Here is a 17,527-nt window from a genome sequence, read left to right as displayed (position 1 = left end):
AGAGGTTGAGAAATCCATAGTTGCGGCTGGACCTAGTGACACTCCAGTGCCACTACCACTGACAGATGTGGCAATCCCAGAGGTAGAAATCAGCCGCTTCTCCTCAGTGTTAGTGGATGGGGAGGAGTATGTGTTCCTCCATGATTTGGAAAAAGCATTTGGCCTGCGCATGGATGAATGCTTGAGCGTGCTATGCAACAGCAGCAAATGTCCCTTAGACAATACTCCAGATGCCCTAGAAAGCAAGCTCTTGCCAGATGGGGACTCTGTTGCTGACACTATTGCAATTGTATGTGCAGAGGTCCTGGTAGCAGAGCAGTTGCACGTGGTTGATGAAGATTTCCAAGCCACGCAAGCCAAGGTTGAGGCTGCTAGGATGCCTATGCCATTATGCGACCTCCCATCTGATGATCCAAAGCTTGTATCTGTGGTGCATGGGAGCATTGACTTAGATGCAAAGGGCAACAGGGAGGAGGACGACAAGGAGGAGGAGGTAAAATGTATCCTAATTTTCATGTTACTATTTTATCCTTCATTGTCTTTTTTCTTTACCTTCATCGTTTTATGACAGGATGTTGTGGAGGTTGATGATTTTGCTGCAAGGACGGGTGGCAAGCGGACGGGCTTTGGACCTCAAGCTTCCCTTGCGCATTACCTAGGACAACTCCCCCCTGGCGATGTGGCCATTATCCATAATGAATTTACTCCCCAAGCCCATTTTATGACTTGGTTGTTAAAAGCTTTGAGCAAGTTTTTGTGTTTGAGCACCATTGCTCAAACTGCGCATCAAGTGTTCGTAGTGCGTAGATTCCTTGTATGCACAGCGTTTGGCACTGGCTTTCGTGGTAAAGTGCTTGCCCAGATAGGCATACATGCTTCCATTGGCTCAACTGACCCAAATGCCATAGCGCAGTCTCTCTTGACTAGGGAGTTGCCTTACGCGCAAAATAGGCGCCAGGAAATGGTCAAAAAAATTATGAACTCCTCAGATACATGATGTAAAATCACCGTGCTGGAAGGAATAAAAAATATTTGAAATTGTCTCTCTATATTGAAAATTCTTTTGAATCTCATTTGTCAATCTTGAAAATTGTTTCAATTGGTGATATGAATTGTTTTTTGATTGGTGAATTTGTTATTTCAAGTTCTGTATGTAATTGCAGTCAATTTCAGTATATTTGTGCTTTTTAAGTACCCTAGGGGGTAGATTGGCCTATAAGGGGCAAAAAAATGCCTGGCCACAAGGGCGCACAAATGGCCCATCCATCAGTTTTGGATGGGCCATTTGCGCGCCCTTGTGGCCAGGCATTTTTTTGCCCCTTATAAGCCAATCTACCCCCTAGGGTACTTAAAAAGAACAAATATACTGCAATGGATTGGTTTTGCATCATTCATTTAAATGCACCCTTTTTATGGAAATTCCAGCATATGTTCAGACTCAAGGACACTAGAAAAGCTGAAATCAATTATGAAATGAATTTTCCAGCACACTATCACCTGCTTTAGCTCTACCTAGTACACCCCTCCACCAAAAAGTCCAATTGTATTGGACATTTGAAAAATCCAAATTAATGTTGCATAGACACTTGGTTTCACAATATGTTATTTGTTTTGATATCCTATAAGGAATTCAAAGCTTGAAATGACCAAAAAAAGGTGTCCACAAGGATCCATGTAAAATATTAATGCAAAACCAATAGGTTTTAGTAAATTTGTGCATTTTAAGTACCCTTGGGGGTAGATAAGCCTAAAAGGGGCAGAAAAAGGCCTAGCCACAAGGGCACGCAAATGGCCCATCCATCAGTTTTGGATGGGCCATTTGCGCGCCCTTGTGGCCAGGCATTTTTTTGCCCCTTATAAGCCAATCTACCCCCTAGGGTACTTAAAAAGCACAAATATACTGCAATGGATTGGTTTTGCATCATTCATTTAAATGCACCCTTTTTATGGCAATTCCAGCATATGTTCAGACTCAAGGACACTAGAAAAGCTGAAATCAATTATGAAATGAATTTTCCAGCACACTATCACCTGCTTTAGCTCTACCTAGTACACCCCTCCACCAAAAAGTCCAATTACATTGGACATTTGAAAAATCCAAATTAATGTTGCATAGACACTTGGTATCACAATATGTTATTTGTTTTGATATCCTATAAGGAATTCAAAGCTTGAAATGACCAAAAAAAGGTGTCCACAAGGATCCATGTAAAATATTGATGCAAAACCAATAGGTTTTAGTAAATTTGTGCATTTTAAGTACCCTTGGGGGTAGATAAGCCTAAAAGGGGCAGAAAAAGGCCTGGCCACAAGGGCGCGCAAATGGCCCATCCATCAGTTTTGGATGGGCCTTTTTTTGGCCCCTTATAGGCTTATCTACCCCCAAGGGTACTTAAAATGCACAAATTTACTGAAATTGACTGCAATTACATATAGAACTTGAAATTACAAAGATAATAGACAGAGTAGACACAATTGTTGATCATATTGTCATTGGAAAGTCAAATCATTACAAAGATAAGGGTGTGCAATACAAAAAGAGGGGTAACTTCGGCTAATGCTCGAAGTCTCATCGCAATCGACATGCAAGCTGCATATCTTTTGGCTGTATTGTCACTCGCTTTGCATGAATGGCGCATAGGTTGGTATCTTCCAACACCGAAATGATGTGGGCCTCTGCAGCTTCTTGAATAGCCTCTAGCGCTATTGCTTGCATTCTATACTGATTTCCATAGCCTTGAAGCACCTCCTTCACAGTGCGAGCAAAGGGGGCGCGTCGAATCAAGAGCTCTGTCGTCTTCTGGTAGTGGCGGATTTCTGCAAATGCCCTTGCTATTTTTTGGCGCCGCTGCGGTTGTCTTGGGGGCACTTGCACATTTGCTGGCGGGCAGCGTTTAGGCTTCTTGAAAAACTTAGACTTGCTCATATTTACATGCTTAGGGGTTGGCTCTACAGCCTCTTTTGATTCTTCTTCTTCCCTTGGTTGCCGATCTTGTCGTGTGGGGAGAGCTCCCTAGCCTTGAGGCAATGTCTTCCCCCCAACGGCCACCCGGTGTGTGCGCGGTATTTTTTCTCGCAGCCATGGTGGCTCACTCTCTGATTCGGTGTCTGTATGGACCACCCGAGTCCTGGATGGTCCTGCTTGTGATTGGGGGCGCGACGGCTGCTCCCTATCGGACTCTGATGTTTGCTGGCCCTCTGCTTCTCTCCAGCGCTGGGCACGTTGCTTCATTCTCTTTCTAGGTGTTATATCTTGAGGAGGTGGAGAGTCAACAGTCCTTGATGACTCTCGTGCCCTACCACCATGCCCACTACCAGAAGAGTTCCTGGAACGGCCAGGTGTTCGTGGTTGTTTTCTTGTGCCTTTAAGCCATGACGGCTTCTCACATCCTTGGAGGGTGTTTTTGTTAGCAGGCGGATGCTCTTTCGCGGTTTATTTGGTGCACGCCATTTCGTTGGTAAGAGCTCACCTGTTCTTAAGAAATGAGTGATTTATGAGAGCATGCAATATTTATAAGGGCCCATTTAAAAAGGGCCCTGTTCACACTAATTTTTTTAAAAGAAGTATTATTTTTTAAATAAACATGTCGCTAAGAGTTGGACCCTGCGTTCACGTTTAGTGACTTGCGCAGTATCCACTTTGATCCTTGTCGCACTCTGCATCGCCACCAATCAGCATGCTTGGTGGGACCTTGTGACATTTGCCACTTGTTGCTATGCTCTTGACGACTCCATTTGCGCACTTCAATAGCAATCTTGGATTGTCGCGCACGCTCCATTGTGAGCTTACGAGCAAATGTTGTGCGAAAAAATCAGTTGAACATCTCCTCCAAATAATTGGATTGCACCATTCCACCACCATGTCGAGTATTTTTGAAGTACACTCCCCTTGCTCGATAATGGGACTTCTCCATGCCTTGAGTGCTAAAAATTTCAAGCGATCCATACTTGTGCATAAAAAATGCACCATGCGCAAACAAGATATGTTGTTCACATGAGTAAACGATCCACATTATTAAATAAAAACAATCCCTTGTAATGAATACACCATGAATGACTTACCATGTAATGTGTGATATTATTTTCACCCCAAGAAAGGGTGAAGACCTTGGTAAAATCCGCCAAAGCTTCTTGAAATGATTGACGTTGTTCTTTTGTTGTGCTGTTAAGGTCCATAAGCTTGACCATTTTATCAAAATGGGCCCAAACTTGCTTGCGCTTGTTTGCAAGCTTGCCATTTGAATCATTGTCAGTAGTAGCTTTGCATAACTCCTTCCAAAGCTCCCAAAGGTTACCTGCCTGCTGGTTGGAGCTGTTTTGAGCATCATATCGACTTGGCTTTCCTTGGGAAACTCTCTTCAAAAAGTGTCTAGCTTTTTGTCCACTCATTAACACTTGTTGAGCAATTTCATGGGCCTCCCCTGTGTTCTTTGCAGCAACTATAGACACATTTCCACCGTGACAGCCAATGGAATTCAAGAGTACCTCCACTCTTTCGATCGCTTTCGGGGAATTTTCCAACGGTTTCATTGTGAAAGCATAGTCAATGTGGAGCTTCAATAGCCTATCAAAAATGCGCACGAATGCGTGTAATGTACAAAAATGTACATTCGATAGAGGAAATCGAAAGATTGGATTCCAGGCGTGGTCCTTTTGATCATGGTCTGGGGCATTGAGCATGGGACATCTCAGAATAGACGCTTCCTATTCTCTACCTTCATCTCTGACATCATGACAATCTAACCCTTGTTCTCCATGCCCTTGCCATGGAAGCATGTAACCAGCCTTTGCAGTGCTCTTATGTGATTTTTGTCCATTAGGTTTGTACCCTCGAGTGCAAAATGGACAAGGCATGAGAGAAGAAGCCCCTTGTTTGCATCCAAGCAAACACTTTATGGTCTTTAAATCCCCACCTAAGTGCCACTCCACATCATAACTACCAAAGCCCTCAATCTCCAACTTCTGACCTACAATTTGGGAGTGTATTACTTCTGTGATCCATGGAGTTCTCTCAAAAATCCATGAAAGTACTCCATTGGTCTCTTTGGGCACCTCAATAGCACCCAACCACCAAATGTATTTCTCTGATTACACGCTAAAAGATAGGGTGGGATATGGCTCGACTGAATCCCTTCGCTTGGTTTGCAGAAGGGCCTCGTTCATTAGAGTGACACTTAGCCTCTCTAACCTTCGGTCTTTCACTATTTTACACTCATCGAGTTTCAGCACAAAAGCAACTTTTGTGCCAAGCACTACAAAATAAATAGTGCTAAGACCTTAAACTTCAGCGTCTATGATAAGAATAATACCAAAGAAAAAAGTAAAGTGTGTCACCTTCTTCAGGTAACTCGTAAAATCTAAGCATGGCTTCTTGAAGCCTTCTAAGATCCACGAAAATATTGTTCCACATTGTGTAAGGAAAGCCCTTCTCCGAAGGTCTTATGGATTATTTCTTACCTTTTTCCCTTGTCTTTGTTGCACACAAAGCATAAAGGGAAGTTGGCATTGTGTCCTCAATGTGTAGGTATGTCCCAATGCGGGAGAACACATCTTCGTTTGTTGCCTTCTTTGCGAGCTTGACCTTGTGAGGAACGGGAAATAGGTTTTCCACAATGCCATGTTCTTTGAGGGCATCCTTTAGGAGTTGAAAAATTGCCTGATAGGCTTTGGTGCTGATTCCAGCCTCATCACAAGCTTGTTGAACATCATCATCACTAACCACATTTCTTAATTTACGCATAAGGTCCTTGGTGACTGCATCCTTAATGTGCTGACCTCCAGGTGATTGTAAGATAGAAATCACGTCCTCGGTATTGAGACAACTAGTGATAAGGTTGACTCGATTATCTTGGCTTGTTCCACCGCATGCCTGATCCTGGATGAAGTTTCTGGCAACAAATAAACATAAATGTTAGAAAATAGTGTGAAGTAAGAATGCATCATGCAAGTAAAGACCAAATCACCTTGTGGCTGTAACTCGTCGTTTGCGTGCTCCTCCGGAATGTGCAAGAGTTTCAATGGATGAATACGGGCGTTTGCATTCCCTTGCACCAAGGGGTGTTTCTTTCAAGTATGTGATGGTGTTGGTAAGCTTCTGGATGTGGGACTCCTTTTCTTGCATTTGTTGGAAGAGGAAACACTCTCTTGTAATGCCGTCGTCTTGAGGTGAAGATCTTGACATTCGTGCATCCACATATGCAAAGAAGCACCTGCACCCATACACAGCCGCTTGCAATAGCCTAACAAGCTTGCTTCTCCCCTCCCAAGAAATTGAAGAAATGTGGAAAGGCTATTAAACGGTTGATGGAAGCGGCTTATAGGATCGTAAGGGTAAAAATGGCCATCCACCCAAATGTCAACATTGGTCTCACAAGCGGTGCGACGTTCCTGTGATGACCTTTGATCACCCTCACTAGTGGTCTTCGGTGCAAATTCCGTGGGTAAGCGAATATGTATGCTTTTGGTGTGTGGAGTACGTGGCGGTGGAAGCGGCTTATAGGATCGTAAGGGTACAAATGGCCATCCACCCAAATGTCAGCATTGGTCTCACAAGCGGTGCGACGTTCCTGTGATGACCTTTGATCACCCTCACTAGTGGTCTTCGGTGCAAATGCCATGGGTAAGCGAATATGTATGCTTTTGGTGTGCGGAGTACGTGGTGGTGGAAGAAAACCATTTGTGATGTCCGTGAGCACCATGGAAGCTATTGCGTGAGGAAGCAAATGATGAAAAGATAGAGGGGGAAGGGTAGAGAGGCCGAGCAGGATGGGAGGAGAGAAGGAGGGAGGGGGGGGGGAGGGAGAGATTGGGGAGGAGGAGGAAGGTAGGGGCAGAGAGGGAGAGGAGAGGAAAAGGGAGAGAGGAGGGAGGAGGAGGAGAGAAAAAAATATTTATTACTTTTTGGGGGAAAAGATTTTTGAAAAAATGGACTTTCTAAGCTTCTGGGTTAAAAAATGGGTCAAAAAATGATTTTTGGATATGTATATATGTTGGGAGGGATTTTTAAGTAAAAAACAAATAAAACTGATTTTTTTTTAAAAAAGTCAAATTTTGACTCTTTTTGACCCACGGAATTGCTGATGTGGACACACCCCTATGCTTCCTTCACTTTAAAAAAAGCTAGAGAGAGAAAGCAACCCTTTAGGTCCACATCCTACATTTGTCTAAAAAAAAGGCTAGAAAAGCCTACTCAAAACTACCTTCTTCAATGCCCTTGCCCCCTAACCCCACACAACATTAGCCTTAATCCCTAAAAATTAGGATTCCTTACAAGGCCCATGCAAGGTTCATATTTCTCTTAATGACATAAAACCTATACCTAACCTAACTTAATGTAACCTATCTTATAACATCTACCTAACCTATAACCTATTCTAACCGAAGTCTGTTTGCGTTTTTAGAAGTACACGAGTCATATTCGAAGTCCGTTTGTATTTTCTCGACTATTATGCCGTCGATAGCTCTAAACTAACATATAATCTCACCTAACATATAACCTAAACCTAACATAGCTGAATTTAACATAAAAACAACACAATGGTGAGGCGTTTAGCAAAACGACAAGCCATAGATCTTGCCCACAATGCATATGCGATGTGGGCAAGCTCTATGGCTTGCCAATTTGGCAAACGGGTCACCATTGTGTTTTTTTTAGAGTTGCGAAATGATTTTATGGCCTGAAAACCGCTCACAGACATATAGACAACACAGTGGAAAGCCATTGGCAATATGGCAAGCCATAGAGATTTCCCACAATGCATACGCCTTGTGGGCAAGCTTTATGACTTGCTGTATTGCGAAACAGATCGCCATTGTGTTGTTTTTAGAGGCACGAGGTAATTTTAGCGCTTGAAAATCGCTCGCAAACATATAGACAACACCATGGCGAGCCGTTTTGCAATACGGCAAGCCATAAAGCTTGCCCACAATGCATATGCATTGTAAGCAAGATCTATGGCTTGCCGTATTGCCAAACGGCTTGCCATGGTGCTATTTTAGGACTTGAAATCCGCTCGCGGACATATAAACAACACAATAGCGAGTCGTTGGCAGTACGAAAAGCCATAGAGCTTTCCCACAATGCATATGTGTTGCGGTTAAGCTTTATGGCTTGCCGTATTGACGAACGGATCGCCATTGTGTTGTTTTCAATATGCGTTGTGGGTAAGCTCTATAGCTTGCCATATTGTCAAACGTAGCTTAACCTAACTGAACCTAATGTAGCTTTCCCTAACCTAACGTAACATAACCCAACGTAACTAAACTCAACATAGATTAACTTAACCTAACCTAACATATAAGATAATCTAACCTAACTTAACGTAGCTTAACCTAACCTAACCTAATATAACTTAACCTAACGTAGCTTAACTTAATCTAACCCAACGTATAAGATAACCTAACCTAACCTAACGTATAACCTAACATAACAATGTACCTTAACTTAACATAACCTTACCTAATCTAACTTAACTTATAACTTAAACTTAACCTAAAACATAAACCCCATCTACTACATAATTTGAAAAACGACATAATTCAATAAAAAATTTCTTCAAAACAATATTTTTTCATAAACTTAAACAAATGTTTTCCATAATTTAAAATAAAATTTCACATTAAAAAATCCTAATTTCTTTTAAAGCATTGAAAGTTTAAAGCATGAAAATTTCTTTTTTTAATATACAAAGTAATTTAAATAAACTTAATATGCATTTAAAGGTTTGAGCACTCACATTAGTCCTATTTGAGCAATGAAAGTTGTTGCCTAAGTCCTATTAGTCCTATTTGAGCACTCACATTAGTCCTATTTGAGCAATGAAAGTTGTCGCCTAAGTCCTAGAACCTGCAAAAACACACACAAACACAGTTAAACCCTAAACCCTAAATCTACAAGTAAACATGAAAACAATCTTACCTTAGTGTTATGCGCTAACCCACAAGCAAGATTAGCACCTCCGACAGCATGTATCGCAGCAGATCTATGAGAGAGGGTAAAGAGGAGAGCTTGAGATGTGGTGCAAGAATTAAGACAAATGCGCATAGAAAACCCACGGTTTTGGTTTTTGCAGAGCTATCGGTATAGGCGTCGGAACAGTCAACGGAAGGGGCGTCGGAATGCGCATTCGCGCTCGCGTCGGAAGACTTGCCAGAATAGGCGTTGGAAATTTGAAAATGGAATTTTTTAAAAAACCTTAGCTCCTTCCATAAATACACACACATATACCGACACCCGCCAATGACGCCGGTAATGTGGCGCCGGAATTCAAGTGACCTCTTGTAGTGATTTTTACATAAGTTTTTGGCCAATACTTCACAAATTTTTCCACTGGAGAGATGCACTTATTGTTTTTGGAAATGGTGTTCAAAAGGTGGAAAGAGAAAAGGATCTATCTCAACCCCTTCAAGTCAGTATTCATGGTTTGGAAAGGACAACTTCTAGGACATATAGTGTCCAAGAATTGGATTGAAATGTCACTTTTCTTTTGGTTGAGAAAAAGCTTATTCTCCCTCAATGCTTGAAAAATCACTTGGAGATGTTGCTTATGTTCCTCCAAAGACTTGGAGTAGATGATGATATCATCAAAGAACACTCCAGTGAATTTAAAATAAGGTCTAAAAATTTCTCCATTAGACGATTGAATGTAGCTGGTGCATTAGTCAAGCCAAAAGGCATGACTAGATATTCATAAAGACCAAACGTTGTGCAAAACGTGGTCTTTAGGATATCTTCATCCACTATCCTTATTTGATGATAGCCATTGTTAAGGTCAATCCTACTAAAGTAGGTAGAGCCTTGTAGCTTATCAAACAGATCTTCTACCCGAGGCACGGGAAATCAGTTTTTGATAGTGATATGGTTTAGTGCTCAATAGTCCACACACATACGGTATGTACCATCTTTCTTTTACACTAAAAGGACTAGAGAACTACATAGAAGTGAAATAGCTTGCCCCGTAGATAAGGTCTGAATTTGGTAGCGTTGAATAGAATCCTAGTGCTTCTCTTTTATTAGTTGAGTATCCCCGTTTAGAACTGCTTAACCTGCGGCTAGCAAAGTAGACTGTGTAGTCCATCTTCCCATGAGGTTTTGCTAGTATGGCTCCCATAGCCATACTACAAGAATCTACTTGTCCATGGAAAATAACATCCCAATTAGGCTGGCAAAGTGCTAGCTTCCTACTAATCACATCTTTTAAGCACTAGAAAATTTGTTCACATTCTTCATTCAATATGAATTTATTCCCTTTCTTGGTTGGTTCATATAAAGGTAATGTATTGGCTGTGAGTATATGATCAAACCTCCTATATGTATCCGTGAAATGATCTCAACTCACACACCATGGTTGGCACTCTAGCTTGTTGAATGCACTTGATTTTATCATTTTCCATTTTTTAGCCCATCAAGCTCCTTTTTTTTTAATCAAAATTTTATTATACAAGGAAGACTAATCAAGTGGATGATGTTTCTGATGGAGTTTGAATTCAATATTTTCCATAAACCAAGGAAAACACATTGTGGAGCACACTTTCTTTCTAGAAGCACATAAGGTTGTTCAAAAACTTGATTGAGGGATGAGCCAGTAGATGCTGAATTATTCTAGAAAATAAGTGAAGAAGAGCCAGACCTAGAATGATAGAATGTTTATGATTTTCTTCAGCTGGGGCTATTTCTAGATGACTGTTCCTAGAATAAGAGGAAATCACTAATCATGGAAAAATTGAAATTCACTATGATTGTCGGAGCATTTTATAGACTAGGCATTGACGGTGTGCTTTGTAGATGTGTTCCAATGAGAAGGAGAATTCAAGTGATCATTGAAGCTCATATGGAGATGCTAGAGGGAACTTTTCAATTCATATCATTGATATAAGAAGGTACTTTAGCGAGGATTATGGTGGCAAACTGTGATGGCTAATGTCAAAGATTTTTGCAAACCGTGTGATATTTTCCATAGGATAGGAAGGCCAACAAAAGGTGATATGACACCACTGAATCCAGTGTACCCACTAGGAACTTTTAGGAAATGGGGTCTACATTTATGGGGTCATTCAAGAAAATAACTCCAAGAAAGAATAAGTATATTGTTATGGCCACCTATTATGTCAACAAGTGGGTTGAAGCAAAGTCTTTGCCAGACAACACTGCTAAATCAAGAGCTACATTTTTGTATGAAAACACCAATGGATGTCTAGTAGAAATAGTTTCATATCACGAAACACATTTTATCAATAAAATTATTCAGATACTAACTAAGATGTTTTTAGTAAAGCATCAAAAATCCACATCGGATTATCCAAGGTGCAACGGCCAAGCAAAGAGTAGTAATAAAACCAGCAAGTCTATCCTCACCAAGATAGTTTAGATGGAACCGCATTAGTGGGACACTAAGATTCAGTCATCATTATGGGCCTATAGAACTATCTACAAGGTCACTACTAGCATGACACCTTTCAGGATGGTGTATGACACAAAGGCAGTAGTACCAATGGAATTTTCTACTCCCAGTCTAAGAATGGCAATTGAATATAGAATGGACTTTTATCCAAATTTGAAGCACATATTGGACTAGAGAAAATCAGATAGAGGGCCATGTTAGAACAAGCAGTAGTCTAATAGAGGAGGAAGAACTAACATGATAGTAAGATTAAGGACAGAGAATTCAATAAAGGTGATTTGGTATTGCTTTATCAGCCCAAGTTGGGACCTAAGAAACCAAATCTAAAATAGCTTGGTTAAGACCCTATGAGGTGGACTATGTATTCTCCAATGGTATTGTAAGATTTAGAGATTTTCTAGGACTCCTGCTACTATACAATGAAGCCAAGATCAAGCTATACTATGCTAGAACAGAGAAAATTCTAGTAGAACCGATACTTAAGGTATCATCAAAATTAGATAATGAATCATTGAATTTGTTTCATATCAAATCACTGGGGACAATTTCAAAACCTATGCAAACTCAGCCTCATACTAATCCCAAAATTGATAAGCCAGTTCAAAAACAATGGGACAATTTAGTCACATTACCTAATGATCACAATAAAAAATAAATGCCACAATCATCAAAATGATCTCTTCAATAATAACCATTATAATGGACCACTACATGTGTAACATGTCACGAATGGTGCACATCGTTTGGATAAGTTCAAGGAGTGGTGCATTCATGGTGTGTGTGCATATAGCTATGGGAAGGGTTCGCTTATCTTCACTTTACTCGCATCCTCTTATGCCGCTTGCATCACAACCTGCAGCAACCTCTTCAAGCTTGCAGCAACAACAAACACCCTCAACAATTGTAGTCACACTACCCAAGACCCCTAGCTACTCTCTATACGGATCTTTCACCACAACAAGTAAGTGTTCTTGTACCCAAACGTGTTCATTTGATTCATGTATGGTCAAAAGGACAACCTCAAAAAAAAAGCAAGAGACTTTAGACACCATGGCAATAGAAGCGAAGAGTTTGAAAGATTCAATAGCAGAAGCCATACGAGTTGTAGCATACATCAAAATTTCCAAATATATGTTTCAAAACAAGGAGCAGGCTCTATTAAGGTTGTGGTGCTTAGAAGTAGTGGTAGAGGCTACAACACCATCATTTGATGTAAGAATCACTCAGAAAGTATTAGCCACATACCAAGCTAACAAGGGCACAACATTGGTGAACAACAGGAAACTGGAATTCACACATGGTGAGTTGGCTCACGTGTTCAGAATTGAAGATGCACCAAAACCCACATCAGCCACAGTTGATGAGGTTAGTAGATTTTTGAAACAAGACAATCAAGCCAAAAAAAAAAGAGGAAGGATGATACTCAGAAAATTCTAGTAGCAGCACTGGAATGCACTGTAGGATATAGATTCATTTGCTGAAACTATCAGTTTAAAGAATAACCGAACTTATCTGTCAAAAAATTTGTTTGTTGTGCTACTGGATAAGAATTAAAACCCAACAGCCAGTATCAACATAAGCAAGTTCTTGTATATTAGGGCAGTGTAATAGACTACCAAGGCTAAATCTAGAAATTTGTTTAAAGCCTGGTATATTTGGTAATTTCTTTATTGGGAATATCTGGCACTAATACATGGAAATGTTCAGACAATCTGGGCTAAGGTGACTAAGGACATGGCGCTAAGAATCACAATAACATCCTCTGAAGAGACTGCAATAGGGAAAACAACCAAGACTAGAGCTGAGCGGATGACGGACACTACAACAAAGCAATCTGAGGGCAAAGGAAAAGAGAGTGTGCCAACTGGAGAAAAAAGGTCCTCAACCTAGATAGAGGCTGGCATGGGTTGTCGAGCAAAAAGTAGAAAATGACTGAAATCCTAAAAGGATTTAAGACAAAGTACAAAAACCATATGGCAATGAGAAGCCTCTAATAGATACAATGCAAAAGGAAGGCAGGAAAACTAACACATAGACCACTAACAAATATAACACTACTGAACAAGCCTAGATTAGCACCAAACCTGAGGAGGGGCACTGGGCCTCAGGTAATGGCTCAAAGGCCAATCAAGCCTATATGTCCATCATGAATTTTGATAGGCTATAGTGCTTGCAGAAGCAACCACTGAGAAGAATAATGGTCAGGAAAAAACCGGATCGCACCAAATTGCCTTATGCGTTTCGAATGACAGTATAGAATACTGACTAAACATATCCTAATACCATTATGAAAGGATGTGTTGTGGCCATACAATTGGACTGGAATACAATTATACACTCTATAGGCTAGATGATGGAAGTTGAGGCATCAATTTCTAGCTCAGAGGTGGATAAGATGCAGAAAGAGCTTCAAGATACACAAGCTAAGCTAGAAAAGATAAAAAAGGATAGGGTTGGGTGGACACAACAAATTTTAGAGCTACAGCTTCAGCAAAAACACCACAACAGAGAAGATAAACAAACCAATGGATGCAAACAGGGTGCTAGAGGAGGAAAAAGATATTTCTCAATGAGACGTTGACAGATTCCAAACCTTGCTAGAAGCAAAATGAGCAACTTACAAGAATTTGCAAGAGAATAATCATATTACAAAGGATGCTTTGGTGAGAAATATATTTATCATTATATGGTACTAATATTGGATAAAAATGGCAATTTAACTCTGAATGTGAGCGATCTAGAAAATGTCATTGAATCCATTCAGCAAGACCTACAACAGAAGGCTGGGTTATACACTACAACATTGGTGAATGAAGCAATAACAAAGTATCTAGAGAATTTAAAAAACAATGATGAGAACTATGAAGAAGAGGACAAAGAGGAGGAGATAGAGGATCAACAACACCACCATAAAAATTATGATGATAATCAGGATGTACATAACATAGGGTCAACCGTGTGTGTATTAACACCCACTAGGAGATAGCCTCTAGATCATGCTACAAATCGGTCTACTGACAATTCAACCACCACCTGCTCGTGAAAACCAACAACAGAATCCACTTGACCAACAGCAAACTGGGCAAGAGGCAATTCATAGTCAGTGGAGAGATGTTAAGGTAAGACCATCCTACTAGAGCCTGACTATGAATTTGACCATAATTACTCTACTAAGATACTCACATTCAACAAAAGCTTACAAAAGGAGAAGCACCTCTAGATCCAAAATTACTTAGATGATGACACTCTATTCGGATCTAGAGAGGTTTCATATGTTATATGTGGGGGCCACACAAATGTTTCAAGAGGACTAGAAATCTGTTACCATAACCAGACAGTGTGTCAATTACCTCCACATCCTATTTGTGTCCAACTACTAGAAAGAGTTCTAGAATGGTGCTTGACCAATGATGACAAAGTAGTAAACCTAGCTATTAAGGAATTAACTAATGCTGACCTCAAGTCTCTACAGATACTGGTGGAGATGTTATTAGGCACCAAACCAACCAATGTATATATGAAATATTTTTGTCTAAAGATCAACGAAATGTTGATGTAGATGCAAAGTGAAAGGAGAGTTTTGGATCTAAGGGTCAAAACCTTAGTAGAAAACCATGCAACTTGCAATCAAGGACCCAAGACTAGGATGACTCTCAGTGAGAAAGAAATGCGTTTGAAAAGTTTATCTCATCTAGTTTATTCGAAAGTTGAAATGCAGCAGGAGAACAAGATGATCATGAACTTTTTGGAGTTTGTGTCTGATTCCCTAGCACTTTTCTATGCAATTCTAGCTAAAGAAGAAGAGTTGCCTCGCTTCTTTCCAACACTATATCTGCCTCACACTGAGCCAGTAGCTCAGCAATGATTTGTTCTAATTGTAGATGGAATCAAGGTCTAATATGAGGAAGCTTCCATAGAGTGCCTGACATGGAATCAAGTGCTGCAAGAGACACTGATAAAGACGATGATTAATGAGCTCATTGACGACTTAAAACAGTTTCAACTCTAATGGGGCTATGGAAGCTACAAATCAAAAGGCTCATTAAGATCATGAACCAGCTTATTTAGCTAACGGGCAAAGCCTCTAGAATTAGCTAATAAGGAAAGATCTGAACCCTAATCAGAGATATGGCTGAGATTTTATTCGAGGCTTGCATCAAATGCAACCAACCATTGCCTCAAGGGTGGATGCACACTCTATAACAAGAGGCAAATACACCATATATGACCCCGATACCAAGACATGGAATCCACTAACACCCTATGAAGTGTAAATGACGACAGTCTGGAAAGAGCATCTGGAGCAAGAGGCCCTATTTAGGTTGTTTCAGAAGAGCAACGTGGCTCCAAGTGCTCCTAAACCCTTCAAAGTTCTTCACAGACGTAGTAAAAATAAGGCACCTGACAAGAAAAAGTCGGATGGACAGATACTAGGTAAAACCAGAGTGCTACTTGGAAAATACCACAATTCAAGAAAGGGGAGGAGAAATGTAGAAGGTGGGAACAACCCATAGCAATTGAATGATAGGTGACTACACCAGAGGATTTTAGAAGCACTAATCTAAAGATAGTTACCGTGGTAACTGATAGTACACAGTCTGTCAAAAGAAGGCTATAAATAGGACCCACTACTTCATTTTATCTCTCTCTTACTCTTTCTTCCTACTTACCTAGAGTTGTAATCCAAAGCCCAATACTTGTATTTTGAGACATTAGATGATGTACTTTGTATTCTCGGTAAGCTAAACATGTCATAAAATCTAATAACTAATCAACCCAAATGATTTTCTCATATTAAACTGATCATTTAATGTGGGAGAATAAACTGGAACAAGGGTTAGAATATAGACATGTTCTTACGAATCTATCTCAACAAGGGGCCAATGGTAAAAGGGGTCCAAATGAGAGATGGTCTATCAAACAGCAAGACTAGCTAATGGAGCTTAAAGACCATAGGGTTAGCTTCATCAAAGACCTTCAAAGGTAATTTTTAAAAATCCTTTGACCTTAGGCAAGATAGGGTTGTGCTTGAGGTGGGAACGCGACCCAAGTTTGAGGTGCTTGTCATGCTTGTTGAGACTAAGGTGCTTGAGGTGCTTAATGACTAAGGTGCTAAGGTGCTCCATGACTAATGTGCTTGAGGGGCTAAGGTGTTCAAACATCAAAGCACATCCCTACTCATGAGGGGATGATCCCTCTATTGGTATAGAGAGAGAACACACACACCCTCACACAAGGCAAGCTTGCTACAAATAAATCAAATAGGACACTTGTCAAGCTCCTCTTCATGTTGCCCTCATACTGTTCCTAAAGCCTATTGGTTGGCCTCCCAAGGGGTCCAATGACAATTTAGTCAATTTAATTAATTGTTTATGCATTTATCAAGCCCTCTCTCTCAAAGGGGAAAGGGGGACACTTGTCCCAAGAATATCCTTGTTTCTTGATATGAACTAAGCATGTGATTGGCCAAGATTGAGGAGGTCCAATCAAGTGCAATCTAGTGCTAGAAGAGGGGGTCGACCAAAGCAAGGAGGGGGCTAGCTTGGGGGGTACACACACACACACACACTCATTGTGTGAGTTTCAAAGTGCAAGAGCTCCATCTCCTTCTCCAAGTGTGTAGAGAAGTTGAGATCCTACACCAACACTCTTGTCTATGGAATGCAAATCCAACCAAGAGCCATGCTCCAATGCTTAATCTTGCCATCTTCTCCATCTTCATTACTATGCTATTATGTATGTTAAGCAAGAAGAGTGATGATAAGTGAGGAACTATTTCTTTGTCCTATAAATGTTTCTTCTTCCTCTTCCCTATCCTCATTCCCCGCTAGCTCTCTCCACCTTTGAAGGTGTTTGAGGCCTTGGGACTGAGGCCGGGGATGGTTAATGATTTTTACAAAGTCTATCTTATGATCGTGATGCATGAAGCTTTCCATCTTCATTGTAGCACCTAGGTCACAAGGAACACAAAGATTGTATTGTACCAAGTCTCTCTTGATGGGAGAATCTATAATACAAAAGCCTATTGGAGGGGGGACCGGCTCCACATAAATCCAGTCCTGAACTGTTGTCAACTTCTCTAAACTCTCTCTCTTGAAAAAGTATTGTTCATGCCAAGTTAATTAAGT

The 17,527-nt window shown here is 40.6% G+C and overlaps 1 protein-coding gene across 7 annotated transcripts in view; it reads left to right on the top strand.

Moving 5' to 3' along the window:
• Positions 1 to 17,527, top strand: part of LOC147436102 (uncharacterized) — a 101,800-nt gene that overhangs the window by 25,758 nt on the left and 58,515 nt on the right. The window contains exons 2-3 of one of the 7 annotated variants that reach the window (XR_015185156.1): positions 300 to 493; positions 572 to 1,012. The exons of 5 other annotated variants lie outside the window; for them this stretch is intronic. The gene's annotated coding sequence lies outside the window, so the exon portion shown is untranslated. Of the gene's footprint in view, positions 1 to 299; positions 494 to 571; positions 1,013 to 17,527 lie in introns of those variants that run through there. One more of the 7 variants, XM_086489003.1, reaches the window with a different exon arrangement.

Source organism: Adiantum capillus-veneris, chromosome 18, assembly GCF_014529385.1.
Source record: "Adiantum capillus-veneris isolate H3 chromosome 18, ASM1452938v2, whole genome shotgun sequence".
NCBI classification, from domain to species: domain Eukaryota; kingdom Viridiplantae; phylum Streptophyta; class Polypodiopsida; order Polypodiales; family Pteridaceae; genus Adiantum; species Adiantum capillus-veneris.
The sequence above is the reverse complement of the archived record's forward strand: the minus strand, read 5'-3'. Positions and strand labels throughout refer to the sequence as shown.